The sequence below is a fragment of the Stegostoma tigrinum genome, chromosome 12, assembly GCF_030684315.1.
Source record: "Stegostoma tigrinum isolate sSteTig4 chromosome 12, sSteTig4.hap1, whole genome shotgun sequence".
In the NCBI taxonomy this organism is placed as follows: domain Eukaryota; kingdom Metazoa; phylum Chordata; class Chondrichthyes; order Orectolobiformes; family Stegostomatidae; genus Stegostoma; species Stegostoma tigrinum.
In genome coordinates this window covers 22,613,704-22,629,662 of record NC_081365.1, presented here as the reverse complement: position 1 = coordinate 22,629,662, position 15,959 = coordinate 22,613,704, and positions in this window count along the sequence as shown.

Sequence of the window (15,959 nt, the reverse complement as noted above, 5' to 3'; positions counted from 1 at the left end):
TTGGATTTTTTCCATTGGGAAATTGGAAGATTTCTTTCTGTTAAATTTGTTTTCTTTTCCAATATTCTTGTTTATACTTTTAGTTTTCACGCCATCATTGGAGAACAGATCAGCCTTATGTCTCCTTTAAGCAGCACTTCATCTGATCAGAGCTGAATGTGAAAGTCACTCATTGAACACTTTTCAACTGAATATATGCTTACAGCTATTTAAATGTTGCAGCCTTAAAGTTCTGGAATAGAAGTTTTAAAACACAACTCTTCTTATTCTTTTAATTTATCTTATATTCCCAAACCTACATTTTTTTTGCTTGTTTCTCTGGATACATTACTCCTTGAAAGTGTTAACAGGCTGTGGAAGTGCACAATTCACTGAAATTCCTTGTTCTTTTAAACAAGTCTCTGTTAAAGTAGCAGATGATGGGACTTAACATTAGTTAGTTAAGCACTCTTCCTTGGCATGTTACATAATATCCAACGTTAGAGGTTCGTCTTTTAAGCTTGTTATTTGACCTTGTGATCTGCTTGGCGTGAACTAGGAGCGTTGTTACTATTGCTACTGTTTCTATTCGGTCCAACTTGTCCAAGCCATTGAGATATCCTGAATAAAACTTGTCCCATTTGCCAGCATTTGGCCAATATTCCTCTGAACCATTCCAATTCGTATACCCATCCAGGTGCCTTTTAAATGTTGAAATTGTATCAGCCTCTGCCACTTCCTCTGGCAGCTCATTCCATACACCCCCGTCTGTGTGAAAAAATTTCCCCTTAGGTCCCCTTTAAATTTTTCCCCTCTCACCTTAAACCTGTGCCCTCTAGTTTTGGACTCCCCCACCCAAAGAATAGGCTTTGTCTATTTATACTGTCCATGTCCCTTATGATTCATATAAAAATATCTAAAGGTACTAGATATTGCAAAGGCTATGGCCTTGACATAATCCTGGCAACTCAAGACTTGTGCTCCAGAACCAGCTGCATCCCAAGCCAAATTATTCCAGTACAGTTACAAAACTGACATCCACTCGACAATATGATGAATTATCCAGGTATGTCCCATCCACAAAATATCGGAGAAATTCAACCCAGCAGATTATCACTCTGTCAGTCCATTTCTGATCATCAATAAAGTGATGGAAGAGGACACACACAGTGCTATGAAGCTGTATTTCCAAAGAAATAGTGGCTTGCCAATGCTCATTTTCTGTTCTGCTCATCTCTTAACCTCATTATAGCCTTGATTCAAACACAAACAAAAGAACTGAGCTCCCGAGGTAAGGTGAGAGGGACTGGAAAAGTGGAATCAGGGGAAACTCTCCTTTGGTTGACTCTGTAGGATCCAAGCAATGATTCCTGTGGTACTCATTACTCATTGGCTGTCACTCAAAAAATGACATATTTATTCCTAAACTTTGTTTCCTGTTACCAATCAGTTCTTTATCCATGTCAGTGCACAATGCTCAATCCTATGCACTTTAACATTACATGCTATTCCTTTATGTGGGAAAATTTCAAAAGCCTTGTGAAAGTCCAAGTGAGCCACAGTGACTTCAGCCCACTGTCAGTCTCTAAGATTCCAGCTGTGAACCAGGAGGCTCTTTTTCTTCATTGAAGTTCCTTTTCTTTGCCTTTATTTTCATCCCACTATATTCCAGGCAGTCAACAGGAGCTTCCTTTTAATGAATGCAACTCCCATTTCAGAAAGGCAATGTGCCCTTAGGAGCAGAAGGCCAGTTAACATTTAGGCTAGCTTCACTGTGTGTTCAGCATAGTCATACCCAGCCAAAAGCAAAATTTAAGCAAATAGGAAGGTGACATACAGTTTGTGTTCAACCTGCCACAATGGGAACAAACATGGGCAGATCACAAATTATGAACACCAGGCCCAAAAACAGCATCAGATGAATTTTTAGCCTGTTATGTTCATAGAATCCCTGCAGTGTGGAAATAGGCCCTTTGGCCCAACAAGTCCACACTGACCCTCAGAGCATCACATAGAGATCCATCCTCCTATGACACACTCATCCCTGGGCAATTTAGCATGGCCAATCCACCTAACCTATACATCTTTGGACTCTGGGAGGAAACCCACACCGACACATGTAGAATGTGAAAACTCCACACAGACAGTCACCTGAGGGTTGACTTGAACCCAGGACTCCTGATGCTGTGAGGCAGCAGTGCTAACCACTGAGCCACCATGGTCACCACATCGCCTAGTATATAAATAAACACTGAAGAGAATGCAATAAAGAGCAACAAATTGTTAAAGTGCTTTACAATTATCAATTAATTCAACCTTAAGCTTGAATTCAAAATTGATGAAGAACTTAAAACAAATTTGAGTGGCAAACTTACTGCATGAATCGTTAGTTTTATTTGTTCATGGGTCATGAGTGTCACTGAACAGACCTTCATTTGTTGCTCATTCCTAATTGTCCTTGAGAAGGAAGTGATGATCTCTCTTCTTGAATCACTGCAGTCCACATGGTGTAGGTACACCAGAAAACTTTCAGGAAGGGAACTTAAGAATGACATGAGTGACAGTGGAAGGACTGTGATAGTATCTAATTTAGGAATGGAAGGTTGCTGATTTTACATTATTTCTGTGGTAATCTTGACTAGGAGGCAGAGATCTCCATGTTCAGTCTAATTTTCAGAATCATATTCAATTTCACCATGTCAGTGTGCACATTTTTGTAAACAAACAGTATTTATATCATATATAGCTTATATAGCCTTCTCCAACAGGTTCTGCAGCATTAATGAACAGGCAAATAAATAGAACTATGATTGGTGTTTTTTTCTGACACTATTATACATCCTCTGGTTTGAACAGTAGACAATATAGAAGCTCCAGAAATGAAAACATCTTCAAACTACTTAACACAAAAGAAGATAGTCATGGCTGTTGAAGGTTCATCACAGGGCATTACTGCAGAGTTCCTCAAGCTAATGACCTAGGGCCAACCACCTCCACAAATGCTTCAACTATTAACTCCCCCTTTCATCATGAGATTAGAAGTTAGAATGCTCATCGAAGCTTGCACAATGTTCAGTTCCATTCATGTCTCCTGTGACAAGATACAGCCAGTGTCTGCTTACATAGGGACTCAGGAATAGGAGGAAGCAGATAGCCCATTGAGTCTCTTCTATCATTTAATTAAATCATGATCAATTGGTTACCTGACTTGATACCTACCTTTTAACCCATATATCTCACCATCTTAGGTTAAAAGACCATTTGGACATCATTCAAGTTTCAGTTGGCAATTGGCCAATGTAATGTTCACAGAATAACTGTGTGAGGCAATTAAGATGACCACCAAAGAGAAAATTGAGCTATCTCCCCTCGACTTTCAATGGATTTGCTATTGAAAAATCACCAGCAAAAACATTCTAGGTCACCATTAACCAAAAACTTAACTGAAACAATCACCTAAACCCTATGGTTACATGAGCAGTTTAGAGACTAGTGTGTGGCTCAGCTCCTGATTCCCTAATTAATAGTGGAATTAACTATTTTATTGTTAAATGGAGCCAGTAGAGAGGGTATCGAAGAAGGTATTTGGCACATTTGCCTTCATTAGTCAGTGCATTAAGCATAGGAGTTAAGAGGTCACGTTGCAGCTGTACAGCACATTGATCAGGCCACTTTTGGAACACTGCATTCAATTCTTGTCTCCATGCTGTAGGAAAGATGGTGTTAAACTTGAAAGGATTCAGAAAAAAATTTCAAGGATATTGCTAGGGTTGGAGGATTTGAGCTACAGGGAGAGGCAAAACAAGCTGGGGATATTTTCCCTGGAGTGCCAGTGGTGGAGGTGTGATGTTATAGAGGTTTATAAAATCATGAGGGGCATGGATAGGGTGAATAGTCAAGGCCATTTCTCCAGGGTAGAGAAGTTCAAAACTAGAGGGCATAGGTTTAAGATGAGAGGGGAAAGATTTAAAAGGGATTTAAGGGGCATTTTTTTCATACAGAGAGAGGTTAGTGTATGGTAGGTGGTGGAGGAGGTGATGGATGCAGGTACTGTCACAATGTTTAAAAAACATTTGGGTAAGTACATGACTAGGAAAGGTTTGGAGGGATATGGAGCAAATGAAAACATATGAGTCTAGATTAATTTAGGATATCTGGTCAGCATGGACGAGTTGGGCAGAACGGCCTATTTCCATGCTGTACATCTCTATGACTCTATGTTAGTCAGCTGAATAAGCATTATAAAGTGCATTTTCTAACTACTCTTGCAACTTTTTGCTAATGTGTTCAGAAAGAAAGAATGCATGTCATCACTAATCTACTGGGAATTTCTCCCTCAAGCAACACATGCTTTGACCACTTGCACTGTCAATGCTGCCTTTTGGCTTCTCAGGACTTCTGTGTTGTAGCTTGGAAGCTTGTTCATTCTCACTGACATTTGTTTGAGGTCGTTCATCTGTTTCTGATGCTCTTGTGGCATGTGTGGAATTTTGGGAAGTTGGTTCCCACTTTCCAATGCCACGGCTTGTGAACAGTCACTTTTCTGTGGTTGATAGCATGAGGAACACATTTGTCCAGTTTTAGGAGCATTTGACTGAATTGAACAATCATCTTTTCATGACCTTAGTTTTTCTTCGATTTCATTTTGTGACCTTATGCAGCCCCAGACTAATTGTCAGATTCAGCAGTGTTTAGCAGTAAATTAATTGCTATTGTTTGAATGGTAGATTTCTGTACTTCAGATGAATTTTAGAAACCATACCTTAATTATGCTGTTTGTGGGGATTTTCCATGTTCCTACTTGGGTAGTGAGTGAATACATTTCACAATGCAAAATTTGAAAATTAATTCAAAGTTTGGAAAATAAAAGCAATTCTTGAGAATCTATTTCTGTTGTCTCTGTCTGTCTGTCTGTCTGTCAGTCTATGTAAATGAGAAATAAGTTGAACATTTTGTTGGAAGGATCCCCACAGTGTCTGACTGTGCATGCTGCAATTCCAAGCCATATGGAGCAGAAAGGCCTAAATTTGCTCTGAGGACAGCTGCAGAGGAACTCTAGTTAAATTCAGTTTTCCCGTTTAAGGAAGGAGAAAAAATAATGGATGAGGATTCCTGCTTCTGATCACTCCCTTGGGCTCTGTTCTGGAATATGTATATGTATGGTGGGAAGGATCAAACCTGGCTTGATGTCCATCATCATGATCAAATCGTCTGTTCATGCTCTCTGTCTGGACAGTAACTTGGTTAAAGTTACTGATTGCTGCCAGCACTTTCCAGTAAGTATCATTGGGTAGATGTCTGGAATAGGAACACTGACCAATTGTTCTCTTCATCCTGATCCAGAGCATTGAGGCCAATTGTAGTATTTAACTGTTTCCTGAACTCCGCTCGGTTCGCAACAAACAACTGCATCTCCCAGTCGCAAACCATTTCCACTCCCCCTCCCATTCTTTAGATGACATGTCCATCATGGGCCTCCTGCAGTGCCACAGTGATGCCACCCGAAGGTTGCAGGAACAGCAACTCATATTCCGCTTGGGAACCCTGCAGCCTAATGGTATCAATGTGGACTTCTCGAGCTTCAAAATCTCCCCTTCCCCCACCGAATCCCAAAACCAGCCCAGTTCGTCCCCCCCCCCCCCCCCCCACTGCACCACACAACCAGCCCAGCTCTTCCCCTCCACCCGCTGCATCCCAAAACCAGTCCAACCTGTCTCTGCCTCCCTAACCTGTTCTTCCACCCACCCATCCCTTCCTCCCACCCCAAGCCGCTCCCTCATCTCCTACCTACTAACCTCATCCCACCTCCTTGACCTGTCCGTCTTCCCTGGGCTGACCTATCCCCTCCCTACCTCCCCACCTATACTCTCTCCACCTATCTTCTTTTCTCTCCATCTTCGGTCCGTCTCCCCCTCTCTCCCTACTTATTCCAGAACCCTCACCCCATCCCCCTCTCTGATGAAGGGTCTAGGCCCAAAACGTCAGCTTTTGTGCTCCTGAGATGCTGCTTGGCCTGCTGTGTTCATCCAGCCTCACATTTCATTATCAGAGGTAAGAGTGAGCTATCTTCTTCAACCGCCGCAGTCCATTTCACACATTTAGAGTGGTCAGAGAGGGAGTCCCAGGATTTTGACCCAGTATTAGTGAGGGAATAACAATGTAGTTTGAAGTCAGGATGATGTGTGTCATGGAAGGGATCTGACAAATGGTGCTGTCCCCTTGCATCCGCTGCTTTGGACCTTTCAGATGCTGAAGTTTAGAAAGTGCTGTTGAAGGAGACTTCGTGAATTGTTGCAAAGCACTTTATAGATGGTAAGCACAGCTGTATACTATATCTTTGGTGAGGGGAGTGAATGGTGAAGGTTGTGGATGGAGTGCCAATTAAGGAAATTATTACTTTCCTGGATGGTGTCAAGCTTCTTGAGTATAGTTGAGCAGCACTCATCCAGGCAAGTGGGGACTATTCCATCACACTCCTGTGTAGTGCCTTGTAAATGATGATCAGGCTTTGAGAGCCGGGAGTGAGTAACTTGCCACATAATTCTTAACTTCTGACTTGATCTTGTAGCCATATTGTTTTTCTGGCTTGTCCAGGTCAGTTCCTGGTCAATACTAATAATGATGTTGCTGCTAGGGGATTCAGTGATGGTAAAATTATGTTGAGGGAGCTGAAGATGATTAAATTCACTCTTGCTGGAGATGGTGATTGCCTACAGCTTGTGTAGTGTAAATATTACTTGCCACTTTTCAATAGATTTTGTTGCATTTAGACACGGACTGCTTCAGTATCTGAGGAGTTGCATATGGTGCTGAACATTGTGTAATCATTTCTACCTTTAACTTTATGACAAAGGAAAGGCCATTGATGAGACAGTTGAAGGCAATCGAACTCAGGACACATGTTGAGGATCTCCTGACATGACATCCCAAGATTGAGTGACTTCTAACAACAACACCATATTGTTTTAAACAGTGTGTGACTCCCATCAGTGGAGACTTTTCCCAAAGACTCCAGTTTTGCTGAGGCACTCGAGTCGTAATCTGACAAATGTGGTCTCGATGGTCACTTTCACCTCTTGTCTGGAGTTTAGCTCTTTTGTTCATGTTTAGAATCATATATTCCCTACCTTGTGGAAGCAGGCCATTTGGTCCATTGAGTCAACATCAACCCTCTGAAAATCATCCCACCCAGACCCATAACCCCCCTCATCCTATCCCCATAACCCTGCATTTCCCATGGCCAATCCACCTAGCCTGCACATCTTTGGACTATGAGAAGAAACGTCCAGAGGAAACCCACGTAGACACGGGGAGAATGTGCCAGCTCCACACAGGCAGTCGCCCAAGGGCAGAATCGAACCCGAATCCCTTTGGCCCACAGGTCGGCGCAACATTGAGGGCCGAAGGGCCTGTTCTGCGCTGTATTGTTCTATGTTCTATGTTCTATGTTAATAGTGCCAGTTTTCCCAGTGCTGAAAAAAATTAGTCAGTTGAAGCAATAACTTTGCTTCTCTGTGCACTGATGCTGCCAGAGTATTAGCAATATCAATGGTATTTTGCTAAGATGTGTATTTTAAAATGGTTGGTTTATTTGGAATGATGTCATTCTATATGGTGATGGACATTTAAACAATCATTGCGTAGAATACAGCTGCATGAAACAAGTATAGCTGGCACTGACGTATGTACCACTCACTTTTTTGAGGCTTTGGTTTTTACCACTGCTGTCTAAATGTCACCACAAGTACTTTCAACACTGGAATATAAAACGTATTGCAAGCGGCTTAAAGTGAAACTGTGTGGAGCTTAGTACAAAACTTACTTCAATCTGATCCTTAGCAGCAAAGGATTTTTGGCCAGTTGCTCAATGCTATTTTTCAGGAGAGATGTGAAACTCCAACCAAAATTCTTTTAGTCAGAATTTTTTTGAAATTGCTTCTCAGTTTTGTATGTTATTTGAATTTTATTGAATGTTTAACTGATTTTCTTTTCTCGGTCAGCATCTAATTCTGAGTCTGTAAATGTGCAAATTAAGTTAGGGGCCGGGATTAATGTTGAAAAGGAACTGAGTTAAAAATGAGAAGCTTACATTTTTTTACAAATCAGGTGTGATTCATTAACACAATTTGATTTTAATATACATGATACCACTTTGAACTTCAGTCTCCTACCAGCATATAAGGCATTTGTGGCTTACTAATGATTGCAATTATGCTTGAACGGTTGTGTAAAATATTCCCCTTTCTTGTTACTCATCTGTTTTACATTGTTAGTGCCAAATACATCCCATCATCCATGTGATTTCTGAACTGTTGTCAGTTTAAATTGGCATGCCAACTTGTTTACATTGAGTCTTACAGCCCAGAACAGGGTGGCAGGGGGAAATTGGATCCCAATTTATATTTTTAAATGCTATTTGTTCTGCTGTCAGTGACTGAGTGTAGAGGATGTTTGAATGCATTAATATCCACGGCTTAGCGACAGCAACAACTCAGTAAGTCATTCGTCTTCTGCTGACTTCTAGCAAGTGGGAGTCAAAATCTTAGGCTTGTTTCCAGCAAAACAACTCTTGCACAGAAGTAATTCAGTGTGTCTGTCTGTGCTAACTGATGCATTCATTGAAATACGGGATTTGGTGGTCTGATGCAAATCATTTCCAGTAAGCAAAGATGTTTCTTCAGTAGTTAAATGTTGGCAGTGACGCAGACTGCCTTGTGGGAGACACGTTTATAGGACTGCTGGGAGACAACATACATCGATATTGAAATTTCATAACAAAAAGAGCAACAGCTGCTTAACTAGACCTTTTTTTGGATGACAATAATTCATATTCTTGTTTGAGAATTTCATACTTTTGAATTTTGGATCACTGTTCCAGAAATAAACATTGTGTTTAATCTCAATTTGCTTGTTGACATGTTTAACTCTTTCAGAAGGCAGGGAATTAATTTAGCTGAGGTGAAAATTAAAAGTAGCAATGGTGGTTTTTGGCTTCGTTTGAAATATTTCACTTTCCTTCATATCATTTCATATTTGGATGCTGGTAGCCAGAAAGCCAAGCAGAAAGCACCACATCATTATAGATCACAAAGTGTGAAGCTGGCTGAACACAGCAGGCCAAGCAACATCTCAGGAGCACAAAAGCTGACGTTTCGGGCCTAGACCCTTCAATGATGAACATTGTTATGGGTTGCATAGGATTTTTGGAGCAAAGCCTGAGAACTGGGAAAGCAAAAAAATCAGAAATTGAGCATAATTCAATTAGCCATGTGTAGCATTCAAATCTCCTTTTATTGCAATTGAGGGAATTCTAATCTACTTTTGATCTCTTCCCTATTCTTGTGGTCCACATACGATCTTTCCACCCTTTATTCCCTGCTGCCAGACTATTCCAAAAAAATTCCTTATTGCTGCACTATACACTAAGAATTAGGATGTGCATGAAGGACTTAACTGTTAAGGCAGCATCTGTGAAGGAAAAAACAGAGTTAGTCTGTTTTAAAATAACACGGTGTAGAGCTGGATGAACACAGCAGGCCAAGCAGCATCAGAGGAGCAGGAAGGCTGATGTTTCAGGTCGAGGCCCTTTTCAGAAAAGGTGGAGGGGAAGCGGATTCTGAAATCCCCTTCCCCTCCCCCATTTCTGAAGAAGGGTCTCAACCCGAAACATCAGTTTTCCTGCACCTCTGATGCTGCTCGGCCTGCTGTTTTCATCCAGCTCTACACCGTGTTATCCCTGATTCTCCAGCTTCGGCGGTTCCTACTTTGTTTTAACTCTGTTTTCTCCTTCACAGATGCTGCCAGACCTGCTGAGCTCTTCCAGCAACTTTGATTTTGTTCCTGATTTACAGCATCTGCAGTTCTTTCGGTTTTTATTAAGCAATTAACTGTGCCTTTATTGTTATGTTGTTATATTTATTGTCCAGACCTTTGAGTACAGGAGTTTTGGTGTTATGTTACGGTTGTACAAGACATTGGCAAGGACTCTTCTGGATTACTGTAAGCACTTCTGGTCGCTCTATTGGAAGCATATTGTTAAGCTGGAGAGAGTTCAGAAGAGATTTACCAGGATGTTGCCGGGAACAGAGAGACTGGATTACAAGGAGAGGGTGAACAGGCAGGTGCCTGTATCTCTGGAACGTAGGGGGTTGAGGTGTGACCTTATGGAGGTTTATAACATCTTAAGGGGTGATACATGAGATGAATGGCAAGTGTTTCTCCAGAGTGAGGGATTTCAAGACTAAGGCATGTTTTTAAGGTGAGAGGAGAGAGATTTAAAAAAGACAGAAGGGCTTTTTTTTACACAGAGAACAGTTTTTGTGTAGAATGAACTTCTAGAGGAAGTAGTGGATGCAGGTATAGTTACAACATTTAAAAGGCATTTACATAAGTGCATGAATAAAAACTGTTGGGAAGGATATAGCTAGCATGAGGAGGTGGGACTGCTTTATTTTGGGGTCATGGTCACCATAGACTGGTTGAACCAAGTGTCTGTTTCCATCCTGAACGATTCTACGACTTTACTGTTAATAGTTAATGATCCGTCCATCTAATGAGACATTCAGCTAATGCTGCATCTACCTTTGTTGGCAGATAAAAGATCCTATGAGATTGTTTGAAGACAAGCTGGGGAATTCTCCTGACTGATATTTATCATGCAAGCAGATTTTCTGGCCATTATCAGACTACTGTTTGAGAGACTTTGCTGTGCACAAACTGCCTGCCACATTTCTGATATTACACTAGTGGCTGCACTTCAGAAAAGTGTATCACTATCTGTAAAGTGCTTTGGAATATCCTTAAATCATGAAATGTGTTGACTGCATACAAGTTTTCATTTTCTCTTAATAGTAAAATCTCTGAATTGGGTACACTGAATCAAAAGACGTGTTGATTTCTGTTCAAATGCGTGGAACCATTGGTGGACAAAAAACTGATCCACTTTGTCTTTCGCTTCAGTTTTAATGTAACATGAAATCTGTCTAGCTTGCTGACAGCACATACCTTTCACTCGGATATTAAACTAGGTGCTCCTCCAAAACGTAGAATATAGCATTTAATGCCCCCAACTAATGTGACAAAAACCAGATTTTGGAAACACTATCTCAGGGTTTGCTTTGTGCACATTGGCTGCCATGTTTCCTACTCAGCATTTCTGAATGAAATATTTAATTGGCGTTAGAGAGCTTTGAGCTGCTGATAGTTGTGGGAGATGCTCAAGACATAAAAATCTTCAAAATAGCATCATTTCACCAGCAGAGAGGGCTGTTTCTCCTTTACTGCAACATACATCAAATAAAATGACTGTACTGTGCAATAGCTTCAGCTTCATTGACACACAGTACATGTTTGCGCACAAACTTGGTTTGTAGAATAAAGCTAATGTACTTTCGGATCCATGCATGATATAACCTAGAATTTCAGTGGTGCCAGAACTATCCCATAGCTTGCCAATAAACCTGCAAGTTGGCAAACCTGCAATGAAGCATGAATTTGGGAAATCAAGTTACTTCAAGATATTGCACTCTGTTTGCAACCAGTTCTCCTTTAATCAATGCAGTTCAGTGTTTTAGTAGATCAACTTCAAAGGAGCATTTTTACACACTTGTTTAATAGATATCAAAGAAGAACAGTGTAGACTGTGGTGACTATAACAGTTCTTACTGTTCTATAAGTCCTGGAGGTATGTGTGGAATTCAAATAACCAGAGGCTAGTGAAAACTGGAGCTGATAGTAAGACACTACATTTTCCTCACCGCTCTACATTTTGCCCACACTCATATTTTACATGAGCTGCATTAATGTTGCATTCAATTAATGACCCCGGGTAAAATTGATGGCCAGACTGCTAACTATTTCCTGCAATACCCCCACAACAACTCCTCAAACAGCAAAGTTAATAACAGTCTGGACACATTTCTGTAAAATCGGTGTTTTATTTACAAGGAGGCATGAGTCTAACTGTGAGGACCCTGAATGAGATTCTTTCTGGCCCAACATATTTTGCTAAACTTAATGTACCTAGATTCCTAATCCCTATAATTTGCCCTGCCTGTGAGAAGATTTTTCATTTTATGATCAAATCTCACCAGAAGAGTGTACAAAAGATACTGCAAATTAAAAATTACACTTCCAGATTCCATATTCTTTCAATGCCTATGTAATACATTGATCACTGGGCCAGAGGCAATAGTGCAAAAGGCTGTCAACATTGAAAGGAGTAGAGGAAACAAGTAATGATACAGTGATTATAAAATGTGAGGCTGGATGAACACAGCAGGCCAAGCAGCACCTCAGGAGCACAAAAGCTGACGTTTCGGGCCTAGACCCTTCATCAGAGAGGCCCGAAACGTCAGCTTTTGTGCTCCTGAGGTGCTGCTTGGCCTGCTGTGTTCATCCAGCCTCACATTTTATTATCTTGGAATTCTCCAGCATCTGCAGTTCCTATTATTTATGATACAGTGATTAGTTGAAGCTAAGATCACTCTTTGAACACCCACCAATTTATGAAAGAATGAGCACCTAAATGTGCTAAGGTTTTGAAGTCAGGAGAGAGATTTCATTAGGCCGGAGTACAAATAGCATAACAGATAATGGAAGCAAGAAAAACAATTGCAATTGCTTGTACACCAAATAACAGGAATTTTAAAATGTCTTATGCAACTCATCTTCTACTTGCTTTCCATTATTAATTTGCATTTAATTTAATTTGGATAAATGTAAGGTATTGCATTTTGGCAAAACAACAAGGGTAGGACTTATACAGTTTATGGTCAGGACCTGGGTAGTGTTGTAGAACAGAGAGACCTAGGGGTTCAGGGACATAATTCTTTGAAATTTACATCACAGGTAGACAGCGTGGATAAGAAAGTATTTCGCACACTTGTCTTCTTTGCTCAGGCTTTTGAGTACAGGAGTTGGGATGTCATGCTGAGATTGTACAGAACATTAGTGAGGCCTCTTCACAAGAACTGTGTGCAGTTCTGGTCGCTCTGTATTAAGGTTTGGAAAATATTTACCAGGATGTTGCCAAGAATTGAGTTATAACAATAGGCTGGGACTTTTTTCACTGGAACGTAGAAGGTTGAAGGAGTGACCTTATAAAATCATGAAGGCCATAGATAAGGTAAACAGCAAAAGTCTTTTCCTTAAGTTGGGAGAGTTCAAAACTTGGGGCTTATTTTTAAGGTGAAAGGAGAAAGGTTGTAAACAGCTGAGGGTCAACTTTTTCACACAGAGATTGGTTAGTGTGTGGAATGAACTGCCAGAGGAAGAGGTGGATGTGGGTACAGTGACAATGTTTGAAAGACATTTGGATAAGTTCATTAACCGGAAAATTTTGGAGGGATTTGGGCCAATCTCAGGCAAATAGGGCTAGTTTGGTTTGGGAACATGGTCAGTATGGACTAGTTGGATCGAAGAATCTGTTTCCATGTTGTATGACTCTATAACTCTGTCAACCTGCTCTTTTGAACCTTCAGCTGGACATACACCAGAATGAAGTTTAGACCAGCTTTAAATATACAATTATTTTCCGACAACTCTGCATGGCCATATTCCAAGCTTGATGTTAAGTTTGAGGCAAGAGGAAAACGCTCTCTCCTTTTGGGTCAAATGGACCTGGGCCTGAGGATTGAGGACCAGCAGAAACCTCATGAAGCTAATTATTTTTACACTTTTAATTGTAATTTTATATTTCTGCTTGTTTGGATCCCAGAAAGAATCCTTAGATCTTTCCTTCCTTATCTACAAATCCTGGCTACCTTGCTGAGCCTCCCTCCACATCCAAACCTCTGACTCTAAAACCGCTCTTTGTGTCCCAAAAGCTGAGCCACCTATGCGAATCCCAAACTGTCATCGTTCTTTTTCAGCATCCATGCTTCAGCTGCTAGGTTCTGGATTTCCTTCCATAAATGTCTTCTCTTCAAACTTGCTCCTTACATTGAAACAAACTTTTTGTTACTTTTCCAAATCTCTCCTTTTGTGGTTTGATACTTAGAAACACGGAAAATAAGAGAAACAATGGGACATTTATCCTTTTGAGCCTGCTTTGTCATTCAATATATTCATAGCTGATCATCCACCTCAATAACCTGTTCCCTTTTTCTATCCATACCCTTTGATCCCTTTAGCCCTAAGAACTATATTTATATCCTTCTTGAAAACATTCAATGTTTTGGCCTCAACCACTTTCCCTGCCAGAAAATTCTATGGGTTCACCACTCTCTGAGTGAAGAAATTTCTCCTTATCTCAATCTTCAATGGCCTACCCTGTATTCTTAGGCTGTAACTCCTGGTTCTGAACTCCCCAGTTATCAGGAGCATCCTTTCTACATTTATCTTGTCTGGCCCTGTAAGACTTTATAGTTTTCTATGGGATTCCTCCCTCCTCTACACTTACTTTTCTAAACCCCTGTGATTGATGTTGAATTTTTTGGTAATGCTCCTGTGAAACACTTTGCAGATATTTGCGATGTTAACATCACCATATGAACGCAAATCATTGTTGTTATCGCTGCTACCTTAGTTTTGTCTGCTTTTCTAGGTTATTGTATGAAGAAGGGTTTCTCAGGCTGGGACTATACTCATTGGAGTATGGAAGAATCAGTGGCGATATTATTTTGATATAGAAGATCCTGATGGAAACTGAAACAGGAAGCACTGAGACGATATTACCATTTATTGGAGAGACTACAAATAGAGGATAAATTTTCAAAATAAGAGATTTCCCATTTATGATAGAGATGAGGACAGTTTTTATTGTAAAGAGGAGTGGAGACTAAGTCATTGTATATTTTTAAGAATGAAGTATTTAGGTTTTTGATTGCCAAGGGAGTCAAAGGAAATGGGTTGAGGGGTGAGGCCATTTTAGGTTTAACTGCAAGGTTAAGGATTTTAAATATACATCTATGGAGACGATGAGCTGATGAAGGTAAGTAAGAACAGGGATGAGTATGGAGCATGACACGGGATGAATTTAGGACAAAATCTTAGCTTATGAAGGTGGGGCTGAGAGAAATAACCAAGGGAAAGTCAGGACAAAAATCGAGTTTAGAATATAGATAAATCTTTGAGCAATGGAGGGGCTTGTGTGCAAGCTGAATTATTTAACTCAGTTTTGGTGCTTCTCTAATTCAATACTTGTGTTTGGGAACACCTTTAATCGAAATGCGGAGGTCAAGCAGTTGATCTACTCCAAGAACTTTGTCAGTTTAGCTCTGTAACATGCCCTGAAATTTCACACAGAAGCGAACCAGGATAATTTGCCTTCCCATTTTCCCCTCAGCTCCTGGGGAAACAGGTGTTGTCTGCTTTATGACTTCTCAGGTGGTATGACAAAATAAAGAACTGATATGGATCAAAAACAGAAACAGCTGAAGAAACTCAGCAGGTCTGGCAGCATTTGAGGAGAGAAGGCAGAGTTAATGTTTTGGGTCCTGTTACCCTCCTTCAGAACTTCTTTTAGTTTAGTGTTTAACCATTATAGATGGTGAACAACACAAAGTCATACTCAAAAATGAGGCTAGCATCTAAATTATTCAAATCCTCTGTTACAGCCTCTAAGACAGTTTCTAAAAGACCATGATATATCCAAAGTAAGTGTAAAAGTTGGAATTCTTTGTTGTGCAGAATATCATAGAGGTAGATTTTAATTTGTATCATCTGATGTTAGATAAGAATATCAAAATAGGGTCAGTAACTTGACTGCCCCAGGAATTCAGATGTTGTTTGATATTATTTCGAAAGTAAATTTCCACTGGTCACCCAAATTCCTAGCCCATTTCAGGAGACTGAAACCTTTTCAGTTTCAGCAAGCTCAATGGTAACAGAAAACTCTTTCAAATGCCAGTGTTTCATTCCATAACATGTCTCATTTTTTATCTTATCATCAACATGTTTTCACTTCATGTTTTGCTAACTGATTCAATTTAAAGAAGCCCTTTCTATATTCGTGTGAGGGCGGAATACTTGGTGATGCA